The sequence below is a fragment of the Nothobranchius furzeri genome, chromosome 10, assembly GCF_043380555.1.
Source record: "Nothobranchius furzeri strain GRZ-AD chromosome 10, NfurGRZ-RIMD1, whole genome shotgun sequence".
NCBI classification, from domain to species: domain Eukaryota; kingdom Metazoa; phylum Chordata; class Actinopteri; order Cyprinodontiformes; family Nothobranchiidae; genus Nothobranchius; species Nothobranchius furzeri.
The window spans coordinates 9,598,220-9,613,137 of NC_091750.1; positions in this window are offsets into that span (position 1 = coordinate 9,598,220).

A 14,918-nucleotide genomic window follows, 5' to 3' on the forward strand; every position below is an offset into this window, starting at 1 on the left:
GAGTTGTAAGTGATCTGAACGTTTCATGATGATCGCACATTCCTATAGGGGGTCAAACCATGTCTCAAAGGTCACCGGGCCTGGTGTCACTTTAAAGAAGTAGTGCAGGTACACCTTTGTGGGCTTATAACTTGGCTTCTGAATATCCTAGAGAGGTCAGGTTTAATTTAGAGTACTCCAATTAACAGCCCCCATTACCCCAAAAAGGAATGGAGTCATTAGCGCTTATGGTTTTTAAATGGCACCGAGAATTATGTTGCACGAAGCACAATTTCACATCATTCTGGGTTCATTTGTGTGAAAACAAGGTCTAATCAGGCTGAAACGTTACAGAAAGGTAGAATCTACTGAGTTGTAAGTGATCTGAACGTTTCATGATGATAGCACTTTCCTAAGGCGGTCAAACCATGTCCCAAAGGTCACCGGGCCTGGTGTCACTTTAAAGAAGTAGTCCTGTTACACCTTTGTGGGCTTATAACTTGGCATCTGAATTACCTAGAGAGGTCAGGTTTGTTTTAGAGTACTCCAATTAACAGCCCCCATTACCCCAAAAAAGAATGGAGTCATTAGCACTTATGGTTTTTAAATGGCACCCAGAATTATGTTGCACGAAGCACAATTTCACATCATTCTAGGTCTATTAGTGTGAAAACAAGGTCCAATCAGGCTGAAACATTACAAGAAGGTAGAATCTATTGAGTTGTAAGTGATCTGAACGTTTCATGATGATCGCACATTCCTAAAGGGGGTCAAACCATGTCCCAAAGGTCACCGGGCCTGGTGTCACTTTAAAGAAGTAGTGCAGTTACACCTTTGTGGGCTTATAACTTGGCTTCTGAAAATCCTAGAGAGGTCAGGTTTAATTTAGAGTACTCCAATTAACAGCCCCCATTACCCCAAAAAGGAATGGAGTCATTAGCACTTATGGTTTTTAAATGGCACCCAGAATTATGTTGCACGAAGCATAATTTTACATCATTCTGGGTTCATTTGTGTGAAAACAAGGTCCAATCAGGCTGAAACGTTACAAGAAGGTAGAATCTATTGAGTTGTAAGTGATCTGAACGTTTCATGATGATAGCACTTTCCTAAGGGGGTCAAACCATGTCCAAAAGGTCACCGGATCTGTGGTCAATTTAAAGTAGTCCAGTTACACATTTGTGGGCTTATAACTTGGCTTCTGAATGTCCTAGAGAGATCAGGTTTGTTTTAGTGTACTCCAATCAACAGCCCCTACAACCACAAAAAGGAATTGAGTCATTAGCACTTATGGTTTGTAAATGGCACCCAGAATTATGTTGCACGAAGCACAATTTCACATCATTCTGGGTCCATTTGTGTGAAAACAAGGTCCAATCAGGCTGAAACGTTACAAGAAGGTAGAATCTATTGATTTGTAAGTGATCTGAACGTTTCATGATGATCACACATTCGTATAGGGGGTCAAACCATGTCCCAAAGGTCACCGGGCCTGGTGTCACTTTAAAGAAGTAGTCCAGTTACACCGTTGTCGGCTTATAACTTGGCTTCTAGAGAGGTCAGGTTTGTTTTATTGTACTCCAATCAACAGCCCCTACAACCACAAAAAGGAATGGAGTCATTAGCACTTATGGTTTGTAAATGGCACCTAGAATTATGTTGCACGAAGCACAATTTCACATCATTCTGGGTCCATTTGTGTGAAAACAAGGTCCAATCAGGCTGAAACGTTACAAGAAGGTAGAATCTATTGAGTTGTAAGTGATCTGAACGTTTCATGATGATCGCACATTCCTATAGGGGGTCAAACCATGTCCCAAAGGTCACCGGGCCTGGTGTCACTTTAAAGAAGTAGTGCAGTTACACATTTGTGGGCTTATAACTTGGCTTCTGAATATCCTAGAGAGGTCAGATTTAATTTAGAGTACTCCAATTAACAGCCCCCATTACCCCAAAAAGGAATGGAGTCATTAACACTTATGGTTTTTAAATGGCACCCAGAATTATGTTGCACGAAGCATAATTTCACATCATTCTGGGTTCATTTGTGTGAAAACAAGGTCCAATCAGGCTGAAACGTTACAGGAAGGTAGAATCTATTGAGTTGTAAGTGATCTGAAAGTTTCATGACGATAGCACTTTCCTAAGGGGGTCAAACCATGTCCCAAAGGTCACCGGGCCTGGTGTCACTTTAAAGAAGTAGTCCAGTTACACCTTTGTGGGCTTATAACTTGGCTCCTGAATGTCCTAGAGAGGTCAGGCTTGTTTTAGTGTACTCCAATCAACAGCCCCTACAACCACAAAAAGGAATGGAGTCATTAGCACTTATGGTTTGTAAATGGCACCCAGAATTATGTTGCACGAAGCACAATTTCACATCATTCTGGGTCCATTTGTGTGAAAACAAGGTCCAATCAGGCTGAAACGTTACAAGAAGGTAGAATCTATTGAGTTGTAAGTGATCTGAACGTTTCATGATGATCGCACATTCCTATAGGGGGTCAAACCATGTCCCAAAGGTCACCGGGCCTGGTGTCACTTTAAAGAAGTAGTCCAGTTACACCTTTGTGGGCTTATAACTTGGCTTCTGAATGTCCTAGAGAGGTCAGGCTTGTTTTAGTGTACTCCAATCAACAGCCCCTACAACCACAAAAAGGAATGGAGTCATTAGCACTTATGGTTTGTAAATGGCACCCAGAATTATGTTGCACAAAGCACAATTTCACATCTTTCTGGGTCCATTTGTGTGAAAACAAGGTCCAATCAGGCTGAAACGTTACAAGAAGGTAGAATCTATTGAGTTGTAAGTGATCTGAACATTTCATGATGATCGCACATTCCTATAGGGGGTCAAACCATGTCCCAAAGGTCACTGGATCTGGTGTCACTTTAAAGAAGTAGTCCAGTTACACCTTTGTGGGCTTATAACTTGGCTTCTGAATGTCCTAGAGAGATCAGCTTTGTTTCAGAGTACTCCAATCAACAGCCCCTACAACCACAAAAAGGAATGGAGTCATTAGCACTTATGGTTTGTAAATGGCACCCAGAATTATGTTGCACGAAGCACAATTTCACATCATTCTGGGTCCATTTGTGTGAAAACAAGGTCCATTCAGGCTGAAACGTTACAAGAAGGTAGAATCTATTGAGTTGTAAGTGATCTGAACGTTTCATGATGATCGCACATTCCTATAGGGGGTCAAACCATGTCTCAAAGGTCACCGGGCCTGGTGTCACTTTAAAGAAGTAGTGCAGGTACACCTTTGTGGGCTTATAACTTGGCTTCTGAATATCCTAGAGAGGTCAGGTTTAATTTAGAGTACTCCAATTAACAGCCCCCATTACCCCAAAAAGGAATGGAGTCATTAGCACTTATGGTTTTTAAATGGCACCGAGAATTATGTTGCACGAAGCACAATTTCACATCATTCTGGGTTCATTTGTGTGAAAACAAGGTCTAATCAGGCTGAAACGTTACAGAAAGGTAGAATCTATTGAGTTGTAAGTGATCTGAACGTTTCATGATGATAGCACTTTCCTAAGGGGGTCAAACCATGTCCCAAAGGTCACCGGGCCTGGTGTCACTTTAAAGAAGTAGTCCTGTTACACCTTTGTGGGCTTATAACTTGGCATCTGAATTACCTAGAGAGGTCAGGTTTGTTTTAGAGTACTCCAATTAACAGCCCCCATTACCCCAAAAAAGAATGGAGTCATTAGCACTTATGGTTTTTAAATGGCACCCAGAATTATGTTGCACGAAGCACAATTTCACATCATTCTGGGTCCATTTGTGTGAAAACAAGGTCCAATCAGGCTGAAACGTTACAAGAAGGTAGAATCTATTGAGTTGTAAGTGATCTGAACGTTTCATGATGATCGCACATTCCTATAAGGGGTCAAACCATGTCCCAAAGGTCACCGGATCTGGTGTCACTTTAAAGAAGTAGTCCAGTTACACCTTTGTGGGCTTATAACTTGGCTCCTGAATGTCCTAGAGAGGTCAGTCTTGTTTTAGTGTACTCCAATCAACAGCCCCTACAACCACAAAAAGGAATGGAGTCATTAGCACTTATGGTTTGTAAATGGCACCCAGAATTATGTTGCACGAAGCACAATTTCACATCATTCTGGGTCCATTTGTGTGAAAACAAGGTCCAATCAGGCTGAAACGTTACAAGAAGGTAGAATCTATTGAGTTGTAAGTGATCTGAACGTTTCATGATGATCGCACATTCCTATAAGGGGTCAAACCATGTCCCAAAGGTCACCGGGCCTGGTGTCACTTTAAAGAAGTAGTCCAGTTACACCTTTGTGGGCTTATAACTTGGCTTCTGAATGTCCTAGAGAGATCAGCTTTGTTTCAGAGTACTCCAATCAACAGCCCCTACAACCACAAAAAGGAATGGAGTCATTAGCACTTATGGTTTGTAAATGGCACCCAGAATTATGTTGCACGAAGCACAATTTCACATCATTCTGGGTCCATTTGTGTGAAAACAAGGTCCATTCAGGCTGAAACGTTACAAGAAGGTAGAATCTATTGAGTTGTAAGTGATCTGAACGTTTCATGATGATCGCACATTCCTATAGGGGGTCAAACCATGTCTCAAAGGTCACCGGGCCTGGTGTCACTTTAAAGAAGTAGTGCAGGTACACCTTTGTGGGCTTATAACTTGGCTTCTGAATATCCTAGAGAGGTCAGGTTTAATTTAGAGTACTCCAATTAACAGCCCCCATTACCCCAAAAAGGAATGGAGTCATTAGCGCTTATGGTTTTTAAATGGCACCGAGAATTATGTTGCACGAAGCACAATTTCACATCATTCTGGGTTCATTTGTGTGAAAACAAGGTCTAATCAGGCTGAAACGTTACAGAAAGGTAGAATCTACTGAGTTGTAAGTGATCTGAACGTTTCATGATGATAGCACTTTCCTAAGGGGGTCAAACCATGTCCCAAAGGTCACCGGGCCTGGTGTCACTTTAAAGAAGTAGTCCTGTTACACCTTTGTGGGCTTATAACTTGGCATCTGAATTACCTAGAGAGGTCAGGTTTGTTTTAGAGTACTCCAATTAACAGCCCCCATTACCCCAAAAAAGAATGGAGTCATTAGCACTCATGGTTTTTAAATGGCACCCAGAATTATGTTGCACGAAGCACAATTTCACATCATTCTGGGTCCATTTGTGTGAAAACAAGGTCCAATCAGGCTGAAACGTTACAAGAAGGTAGAATCTATTGAGTTGTAAGTGATCTGAACGTTTCATGATGATCGCACATTCCTATAAGGGGTCAAACCATGTCCCAAAGGTCACCGGATCTGGTGTCACTTTAAAGAAGTAGTCCAGTTACACCTTTGTGGGCTTATAACTTGGCTCCTGAATGTCCTAGAGAGGTCAGGCTTGTTTTAGTGTACTCCAATCAACAGCCCCTACAACCACAAAAAGGAATGGAGTCATTAGCACTTATGGTTTGTAAATGGCACCCAGAATTATGTTGCACGAAGCACAATTTCACATCATTCTGGGTCCATTTGTGTGAAAACAAGGTCCAATCAGGCTGAAACGTTACAAGAAGGTAGAATCTATTGAGTTGTAAGTGATCTGAACGTTTCATGATGATCGCACATTCCTATAGGGGGTCAAACCATGTCCCAAAGGTCACCGGGCCTGGTGTCACTTTAAAGAAGTAGTCCAGTTACACCTTTGTGGGCTTATAACTTGGCTTCTGAATGTCCTAGAGAGGTCAGGCTTGTTTTAGTGTACTCCAATCAACAGCCCCTACAACCACAAAAAGGAATGGAGTCATTAGCACTTATGGTTTGTAAATGGCACCCAGAATTATGTTGCACAAAGCACAATTTCACATCTTTCTGGGTCCATTTGTGTGAAAACAAGGTCCAATCAGGCTGAAACGTTACAAGAAGGTAGAATCTATTGAGTTGTAAGTGATCTGAACATTTCATGATGATCGCACATTCCTATAGGGGGTCAAACCATGTCCCAAAGGTCACTGGATCTGGTGTCACTTTAAAGAAGTAGTCCAGTTACACCTTTGTGGGCTTATAACTTGGCTTCTGAATGTCCTAGAGAGATCAGCTTTGTTTCAGAGTACTCCAATCAACAGCCCCTACAACCACAAAAAGGAATGGAGTCATTAGCACTTATGGTTTGTAAATGGCACCCAGAATTATGTTGCACGAAGCACAATTTCACATCATTCTGGGTCCATTTGTGTGAAAACAAGGTCCATTCAGGCTGAAACGTTACAAGAAGGTAGAATCTATTGAGTTGTAAGTGATCTGAACGTTTCATGATGATCGCACATTCCTATAGGGGGTCAAACCATGTCTCAAAGGTCACCGGGCCTGGTGTCACTTTAAAGAAGTAGTGCAGGTACACCTTTGTGGGCTTATAACTTGGCTTCTGAATATCCTAGAGAGGTCAGGTTTAATTTAGAGTACTCCAATTAACAGCCCCCATTACCCCAAAAAGGAATGGAGTCATTAGCACTTATGGTTTTTAAATGGCACCGAGAATTATGTTGCACGAAGCACAATTTCACATCATTCTGGGTTCATTTGTGTGAAAACAAGGTCTAATCAGGCTGAAACGTTACAGAAAGGTAGAATCTATTGAGTTGTAAGTGATCTGAACGTTTCATGATGATAGCACTTTCCTAAGGGGGTCAAACCATGTCCCAAAGGTCACCGGGCCTGGTGTCACTTTAAAGAAGTAGTCCTGTTACACCTTTGTGGGCTTATAACTTGGCATCTGAATTACCTAGAGAGGTCAGGTTTGTTTTAGAGTACTCCAATTAACAGCCCCCATTACCCCAAAAAAGAATGGAGTCATTAGCACTTATGGTTTTTAAATGGCACCCAGAATTATGTTGCACGAAGCACAATTTCACATCATTCTGGGTCCATTTGTGTGAAAACAAGGTCCAATCAGGCTGAAACGTTACAAGAAGGTAGAATCTATTGAGTTGTAAGTGATCTGAACGTTTCATGATGATCGCACATTCCTATAAGGGGTCAAACCATGTCCCAAAGGTCACCGGATCTGGTGTCACTTTAAAGAAGTAGTCCAGTTACACCTTTGAGGGCTTATAACTTGGCTCCTGAATGTCCTAGAGAGGTCAGTCTTGTTTTAGTGTACTCCAATCAACAGCCCCTACAACCACAAAAAGGAATGGAGTCATTAGCACTTATGGTTTGTAAATGGCACCCAGAATTATGTTGCACGAAGCACAATTTCACATCATTCTGGGTCCATTTGTGTGAAAACAAGGTCCAATCAGGCTGAAACGTTACAAGAAGGTAGAATCTATTGAGTTGTAAGTGATCTGAACGTTTCATGATGATCGCACATTCCTATAAGGGGTCAAACCATGTCCCAAAGGTCACCGGGCCTGGTGTCACTTTAAAGAAGTAGTCCAGTTACACCTTTGTGGGCTTATAACTTGGCTTCTGAATGTCCTAGAGAGATCAGCTTTGTTTCAGAGTACTCCAATCAACAGCCCCTACAACCACAAAAAGGAATGGAGTCATTAGCACTTATGGTTTGTAAATGGCACCCAGAATTATGTTGCACGAAGCACAATTTCACATCATTCTGGGTCCATTTGTGTGAAAACAAGGTCCATTCAGGCTGAAACGTTACAAGAAGGTAGAATCTATTGAGTTGTAAGTGATCTGAATGTTTCATGATGATCGCACATTCCTATAGGGGGTCAAACCATGTCTCAAAGGTCACCGGGCCTGGTGTCACTTTAAAGAAGTAGTGCAGGTACACCTTTGTGGGCTTATAACTTGGCTTCTGAATATCCTAGAGAGGTCAGGTTTAATTTAGAGTACTCCAATTAACAGCCCCCATTACCCCAAAAAGGAATGGAGTCATTAGCGCTTATGGTTTTTAAATGGCACCGAGAATTATGTTGCACGAAGCACAATTTCACATCATTCTGGGTTCATTTGTGTGAAAACAAGGTCTAATCAGGCTGAAACGTTACAGAAAGGTAGAATCTACTGAGTTGTAAGTGATCTGAACGTTTCATGATGATAGCACTTTCCTAAGGGGGTCAAACCATGTCCCAAAGGTCACCGGGGCTGGTGTCACTTTAAAGAAGTAGTCCTGTTACACCTTTGTGGGCTTATAACTTGGCATCTGAATTACCTAGAGAGGTCAGGTTTGTTTTAGAGTACTCCAATTAACAGCCCCCATTACCCCAAAAAAGAATGGAGTCATTAGCACTTATGGTTTTTAAATGGCACCCAGAATTATGTTGCACGAAGCACAATTTCACATCATTCTGGGTCCATTTGTGTGAAAACAAGGTCCAATCAGGCTGAAACGTTACAAGAAGGTAGAATCTATTGAGTTGTAAGTGATCTGAACGTTTCATGATGATCGCACATTCCTATAAGGGGTCAAACCATGTCCCAAAGGTCACCGGATCTGGTGTCACTTTAAAGAAGTAGTCCAGTTACACCTTTGTGGGCTTATAACTTGGCTCCTGAATGTCCTAGAGAGGTCAGGCTTGTTTTAGTGTACTCCAATCAACAGCCCCTACAACCACAAAAAGGAATGGAGTCATTAGCACTTATGGTTTGTAAATGGCACCCAGAATTATGTTGCACGAAGCACAATTTCACATCATTCTGGGTCCATTTGTGTGAAAACAAGGTCCAATCAGGCTGAAACGTTACAAGAAGGTAGAATCTATTGAGTTGTAAGTGATCTGAACGTTTCATGATGATCGCACATTCCTATAGGGGGTCAAACCATGTCCCAAAGGTCACCGGGCCTGGTGTCACTTTAAAGAAGTAGTCCAGTTACACCTTTGTGGGCTTATAACTTGGCTTCTGAATGTCCTAGAGAGGTCAGGCTTGTTTTAGTGTACTCCAATCAACAGCCCCTACAACCACAAAAAGGAATGGAGTCATTAGCACTTATGGTTTGTAAATGGCACCCAGAATTATGTTGCACAAAGCACAATTTCACATCATTCTGGGTCCATTTGTGTGAAAACAAGGTCCAATCAGGCTGAAACGTTACAAGAAGGTAGAATCTATTGAGTTGTAAGTGATCTGAACATTTCATGATGATCGCACATTCCTATAGGGGGTCAAACCATGTCCCAAAGGTCACCGGATCTGGTGTCACTTTAAAGAAGTAGTCCAGTTACACCTTTGTGGGCTTATAACTTGGCTTCTGAATGTCCTAGAGAGATCAGGTTTGTTTCAGAGTACTCCAATCAACAGCCCCTACAACCACAAAAAGGAATGGAGTCATTAGCACTTATGGTTTGTAAATGGCACCCAGAATTATGTTGCACGAAGCACAATTTCACATCATTCTGGGTCCATTTGTGTGAAAACAAGGTCCATTCAGGCTGAAACGTTACAAGAAGGTAGAATCTATTGAGTTGTAAGTGATCTGAACGTTTCATGATGATCGCACATTCCTATAGGGGGTCAAACCATGTCTCAAAGGTCACCGGGCCTGGTGTCACTTTAAAGAAGTAGTGCAGGTACACCTTTGTGGGCTTATAACTTGGCTTCTGAATATCCTAGAGAGGTCAGGTTTAATTTAGAGTACTCCAATTAACAGCCCCCATTACCCCAAAAAGGAATGGAGTCATTAGCACTTATGGTTTTTAAATGGCACCGAGAATTATGTTGCACGAAGCACAATTTCACATCATTCTGGGTTCATTTGTGTGAAAACAAGGTCTAATCAGGCTGAAACGTTACAGAAAGGTAGAATCTATTGAGTTGTAAGTGATCTGAACGTTTCATGATGATAGCACTTTCCTAAGGGGGTCAAACCATGTCCCAAAGGTCACCGGGCCTGGTGTCACTTTAAAGAAGTAGTCCAGTTACACCTTTGTGGGCTTATAACTTGGCTTCTGAATTACCTAGAGAGGTCAGGTTTGTTTCAGAGTACTCCAATTAACAGCCCCCATTACCCCAAAAAAGAATGGAGTCATTAGCACTTATGGTTATTAAATGGCACCCAGAATTATGTTGCACGAAGCACAATTTCACATCATTCTGGGTCCATTTGTGTGAAAACAAGGTCCAATCAGGCTGAAACGTTACAAGAAGGTAGAATCTATTGAGTTGTAAGTGATCTGAACGTTTCATGATGATCGCACATTCCTATAAGGGGTCAAACCATGTCCCAAAGGTCACCGGATCTGGTGTCACTTTAAAGAAGTAGTCCAGTTACACATTTGTGGGCTTATAACTTGGCTTCTGAATGTCCTAGAGAGATCAGGTTTGTTTTAGTGTACTCCAATCAACGGCCCCTACAACCACAAAAAGGAATGGAGTAATTAGCACTTATGGTTTTTAAATGGCACCCAGAATTATGTTGCACGAAGCACAATTTCACATCATTCTGGGTTCATTTGTGTGAAAACAAGGTCCAATCAGGCTGAAACGTTACAGGAAGGTAGAATCTATTGAGTTGTAAGGGATCTGAACGTTTCATGATGATAGCACATTCCTATAGGGGGTCAAACCATGTCCCAAAGGTAACCGGGCCTGGTGTCACTTTATAGAAGTAGTCCAGTTACACATTTGTGGGCTTATAACTTGGCTTCTGAATATCCTAGAGAGGTCAAGTTTGTTTTAGAGTACTCCAATTAACAGCCCCTAATCCCTCAAAAAGGAATGGAGTCATTAGCACTTATGGTTTTTAAATGGCACCCAGAATTATGTTGCACGAAGCACAATTTCACATCATTCTGGGTCCATTTGTGTGAAAACAAGGTCCAATCAGGCTGAAACGTTACAAGAAGGTAGAATCTATTGAGTTGTAAGTGATCTGAACGTTTCATGATGATCGCACATTCCTATAGGGGGTCAAACCATGTCCCAAAGGTCACCGGGCCTGGTGTCACTTTAAAGAAGTAGTGCAATTACACTTTTGTGGGATTATAACTTGGCTTCTGAATATCCTAGAGAGGTCAGGTTTAATTTAGAGTACTCCAATTAACAGCCCCCATTACCCCAAAAAGGAATGGAGTCATTGGCACTTATGGTTTTTAAATGGCACCCAGAATTATGTTGCACGAAGCACAATTTCACATCATTCTGGGTTCATTTGTGTGAAAACAAGGTCCAATCAGGCTGAAACGTTACAAGAAGGTAGAATCTATTGAGTTGTAAGTTATCTGAACGTTTCATGATGATGGCACTTTCCTAAGGGGGTAAAACCATGTCCCAAAGGTCACCGGGCCTGGTGTCACTTTAAAGAAGTAGTCCAGTTACACCGTTGTCGGCTTATAACTTGGCTTCTGAATGTCCTAGAGAGATCAGGTTTGTTTTATTGTACTCCAATCAACAGCCCCTACAACCACAAAAAGGAATGGAGTCATTAGCACTTATGGTTTGTAAATGGCACCTAGAATTATGTTGCACGAAGCACAATTTCACATCATTCTGGGTCCATTTGTGTGAAAACAAGGTCCAATCAGGCTGAAACGTTACAAGAAGGTAGAATCTATTGAGTTGTAAGTGATCTGAACGTTTCATGATGATCGCACATTCCTATAGGGGGTCAAACCATGTCCCAAAGGTCACCGGGCCTGGTGTCACTTTAAAGAAGTAGTGCAGTTACGCATTTGTGGGCTTATAACTTGGCTTCTGAATATCCTAGAGAGGTCAGGTTTAATTTAGAGTGCTCCAATTAACAGCCCCCATTACCCCAAAAAGGAATGGAGTCATTAGCACATATGGTTTTTAAATGGCACCCAGAATTATGTTGCACGAAGCATAATTTCACATCATTCTGGGTTGATTTGTGTGAAAACAAGGTCCAATCAGGCTGAAACGTTACAGGAAGGTAGAATCTATTGAGTTGTAAGTGATCTGAACGTTTCATGACGATAGCACTTTCCTAAGGGGGTCAAACCATGTCCCAAAGGTCACCGGATCTGGTGTCAATTTAAAGTAGTCCAGTTACACATTTGTGGGCTTATAACTTGGCTTCTGAATGTCCTAGAGAGATCAGGTTTGTTTTAGTGTACTCCAATCAACAGCCCCTACAACCACAAAAAGGAATTGAGTCATTAGCACTTATGGTTTGTAAATGGCACCCAGAATTATGTTGCACGAAGCACAATTTCACATCATTCTGGGTCCACTTGTGTGAAAACAAGGTCCAATCAGGCTGAAACGTTACTAGAAGGTAGAATCTATTGAGCTGTAAGTGATCTGAACGTTTCATGATGATTGCAAATTCCTATAGGGGGTCAAACCATGTCCCAAAGGTCACCGGGCCTGGTGTCACTTTAAAGAAGTAGTCCAGTTACACCTTTGTGGGCTTATAACATGGCTCCTGAATGTCCTAGAGAGGTCAGGCTTGTTTTAGTGTACTCCAATCAACAGCCCCTACAACCACAAAAAGGAATGGAGTCATTAGCACTTATGGTTTGTAAATGGCACCCAGAGTTATGTTGCACGAAGCACAATTTCACATCATTCTGGGTACATTTGTGTGAAAACAAGGTCCAATCAGGCTGAAACGTTACAAGAAGGTAGAATCTATTGAGTTGTAAGTGATCTGAATGTTTCATGATGATTGCACATTCCTATAGGGGGTCAAACCATGTCCCAAAGGTCACCGGGCCTGGTGTCACTTTAAAGAAGTAGTCCAGTTACACCTTTGTGGGCTTATAACTTGGCTTCTGAATGTCCTAGAGAGGTCAGGCTTGTTTTAGTGTACTCCAATCACCAGCCCCTACAACCACAAAAAGGAATGGAGTCATTAGCACTTATGGTTTGTAAATGGCACCCAGAATTATGTTGCACAAAGCACAATTTCACACCATTCTGGGTCCATTTGTGTGAAAACAAGGTCCAATCAGGCTGAAACGTTACAAGAAGGTAGAATCTATTGAGTTGTAAGTGATCTGAACATTTCATGATGATCGCACATTCCTATAGGGGGTCAAACCATGTCCCAAAGGTCACCGGATCTGGTGTCACTTTAAAGAAGTAGTCCAGTTACACCTTTGTGGGCTTATAACTTGGCTTCTGAATGTCCTAGAGAGATCAGGTTTGTTTCAGAGTACTCCAATCAACAGCCCCTACAACCACAAAAAGGAATGGAGTCATTAGCACTAATTGATGGTAAATGGCACCCAGAATTATGTTGCACGAAGCACAATTTCACATCATTCTGGGTCCATTTGTGTGAAAACAAGGTCCATTCAGGCTGAAACGTTACAAGAAGGTAGAACTTATTGAGTTGTAAGTGATCTGAACGTTTCATGATGATCGCACATTCCTATAGGGGGTCAAACCATGTCTCAAAGGTCACCGGGCCTGGTGTCACTTTAAAGAAGTAGTGCAGGTACACCTTTGTGGGCTTATAACTTGGCTTCTGAATATCCTAGAGAGGTCAGGTTTAATTTAGAGTACTCCCATTAACAGCCCCCATTACCCCAAAAAGGAATGGAGTCATTAGCACTTATGGTTTTTAAATGGCACCGAGAATTATGTTGCACGAAGCACAAGTTCACATCATTCTGGGTTCATTTGTGTGAAAACAAGGTCTAATCAGGCTGAAACGTTACAGAAAGGTAGAATCTATTGAGTTGTAAGTGATCTGAACGTTTCATGATGATAGCACTTTCCTAAGGGGGTCAAACCATGTCCCAAAGGTCACCGGGCCTGGTGTCACTTTAAAGAAGTAGTCCAGTTACACCTTTGTGGGCTTAAAACTTGGCTTCTGAATGTCCTAGAGAGATCAGGTTTGTTTTAGTGTACTCCAATCAACAGCCCCTACAACCACAAATATGAATGGAGTCATTAGCACTTATGGTTTGTAAATGGCACCCAGAATTAAGTTGCACGAAGCACAATTTCACATCATTCTGTGTCCATTGGTGTGAAAACAAGGTCCAATCAGGCTGAAACATTACAAGAAGGTAGAATCTATTGAGTTGTAAGTGATCTGAACGTTTCATGATGATCGCACATTCCTATAGGGGGTAAAACCATGTCCCAAAGGTCACCAGGCCTGGTGTCACTTTAAAGAAGTAGTCCAGTTACACATTTGTGGGCTTATAACTTGGCTTCTGAATATCATAGAGAGGTCAGGTTTGTTTTAGAGTACTCCAATTAACAGCCCCTATTACCTCAAAAAGGATTGGAGTCATTAGCACTTATGGTTTTTAAATGGCACCCAGAATTATGTTGCACAAAGCACAATTTCACATCATTCTGAGTTCATTTGTGTGAAAACAAGGTCCAATCAGGCTGAAAAGTTACAGAAAGGTAGGACCTATTGAGTTGTAAGTGATCTGAACGTTTCATGGTGATAGCACTTTCCTAAGGGGGTCAAACCATGTCCCAAAGGTCACTGGATCTGGTGTCAATTTAGAGAAGTAGTCCAGTTACACATTTGTGGGCTTATAACTTGGCTTCTGAATGTCCGAGAGAGGTCAGGTTTGTTTTAGTGTACTCCGATCAACAGCCCCTACAACCACAAAAAGGAATGGAGTCATTAGCACTTATGGTTTGTAAATGGCACCTAGAATTATGTTGCACGAAGCACAATTTCACATCATTCTGGGTCCATTTGTGTGAAAACAAGGTCCAATCAGGCTGAAACGTTACAAGAAGGTAGAATCTATTGAGTTGTAAGTGATCTGAACGTTTCATGATGATCGCACATTCCTATAGGGGGTCAAACCATGTCCCAAAGGTCACCGTGCCTGGTGTCACTTTAAAGAAGTAGTGCAGTTACACATTTGTGGGCTTATAACTTAGCTTCTGAATATCCTAGAGAGGTCAGGTTTAATTTAGAGTACTCCAATTAACAGCCCCCATTACCCCAAAAAGGAATGGAGTCATTAGCACTTATGGTTTTTAAATGGCACCCAGAATTATGTTGCACGAAGCATAATTTCACATCATTCTGG